This window comes from Urtica dioica, chromosome 4 (assembly GCF_054948205.1).
Source record: "Urtica dioica subsp. dioica isolate 48M chromosome 4, U.dioica_male_clone48M_v1_H2, whole genome shotgun sequence".
Taxonomy (NCBI): Eukaryota; Viridiplantae; Streptophyta; class Magnoliopsida; order Rosales; family Urticaceae; genus Urtica; species Urtica dioica.
In genome coordinates, this window is record NC_142759.1 from 23732295 (window position 1) to 23734125 (window position 1831).

A 1831-nucleotide genomic window follows, 5' to 3' on the forward strand; every position below is an offset into this window, starting at 1 on the left:
ATTTAAAAATAAATAAAAATCGACCAACTATTTAAATAACTAAAGGTCTATTTATTTTATCGCCCAAGGCCCTCGAATCATTTGAGCCGGCTCATTTAGATGTCACTTGTGCAAATAGGAGATGTATAATATAATATATATATATATAATATATATTATTCTATATATAATATATATATTATTTTATATATATTATATGTATATATATATATATTATTATATGTGTATATATATATATTATATGTATATATATATATATATTATTATATGTGCATATATATATATTATATGTATATATATATATTATTATATGTGTATATATATATATATATATTGAAGAAACTTGGTAATGGCTTTGAGAAACTTACACATTGGGTCTTTTCTGGGTATGTAAATCATCAGGCACGGGACCAGTTAGCATATTCCCTGTCAAAATTCTAAACAAAACAATGCAAAAATAATAGAGATGAGTAGTCAAAAAGATATAATACTTTTCTTTTCTTTTATGCAGGTCGGATGTTATGTAGTCCACTACTCGTTTATGTTCGTTTTAAGTTTATGCAAGTGATTTAGCATTCTTATGATTGAAGATCTCCAAAAGTTTTAGTATTTTAATAGCTTTATGACTGAATAACTAGAGTGTGATGTTTGTAATAGCGGGTGATCTACCATTTAGGTCATATCATCTTATTTATTTATCTAAGGTAATTTACTAAATTTGGCTGTTTAACAAACGTGATTATTTTCTTAATTTTATGTTATTAATTTTATACAAATAGGCAAATAGCTAGTTATAATTATTCCATCTACTAACTGAATAATCGTATAATTGTACAGATAATGTTAATAAGTTTTTATGCAAAATAGCAATATTGTTAGTGTAATCCTTTCGATATAAATTGTATTCATGTCGATAAATTATATATTTATTGGGGTAGATAAAATTAACCATTGTGCATAAATTATACATGCGTAGATATTGAATTTACATCTAACACTTCCGAGTTTTATTATGTTTTGACTATTTTAAACTTCTAGTATTTCTAGTGGTAATTTGGCCATTTGTATGAACTTTTTTTTAACATCCAAAAGTATATTTTGTCTTTTTTCTTCCAAAAAGTATTTATAGAACACAAATACAAAACACACTTTTTTTAACATCGGATAAATTGTTTTTTTTTTTTTTTTGGAAAATTTAAAAGCCAGAAAAAGAAAATAATGCAACATTTTCCCTCAAAATCTGAAGATGATCTAACTACTTACATTGTAGTAACACTTGGTAGACTCGTAAGTTTAGGGAGTTTTCCACTTAATTTGTTGAAGCTGAGATCGCTGCAAAAAAAGGAGCTTTCAAACTAAGAAAGAGCGAAACTAATACACAAGAACCGCATAAATATATTAAAAACAAGTGGAATATTAATTTATATCCTAACATATATTTTAAATCAGGCATGTCCTTGAAATAATCAGGAGGTACATATATTGGGACCAAACAATGTACATCATCCAAACCTATATTTGATAAGCCAAAATGATTGAAAAGTTACGTACAGTAATTTGATGCTAGCAAGATTGCCTAGCTCAGGAGGTAGCTTGCCCGTTAGCTGGTTATTCTGAAGGTCTCTATAGCATACCTTTTTAATTTAATAATTTGATAATAGAAGTAGTTTTGATGAGAAAAAGTTTGATTTTTAGAACTCACAATGTTTCTAGAGTGGAGATGTTTCCGAGCTCTTTTGGGATAGAGCCTGTTATCCTGTTTCCTGAAATGAAACTGCACTTAACCAATTTCTTAGTTTCGCATTAATACTGAAGAACGCTACAATAATGA

At 27.0% G+C, this 1831-nt stretch overlaps 1 long non-coding RNA gene across 1 annotated transcript; it reads right to left on the bottom strand.

Annotated features, from left to right (window-relative positions):
* Window positions 1-368: 368 nt before the first annotated feature.
* Window positions 369-1471, bottom strand: LOC149401307 (uncharacterized). The gene is made up of 3 exons (XR_016296444.1): window positions 1434-1471; window positions 1264-1332; window positions 369-437 (listed from the first exon to the last, which is right to left on the bottom strand). It is a non-coding gene; the product is annotated as an uncharacterized LOC149401307 (long non-coding RNA).
* Between the last annotated feature and the right edge of the window lie 360 nt (window positions 1472-1831).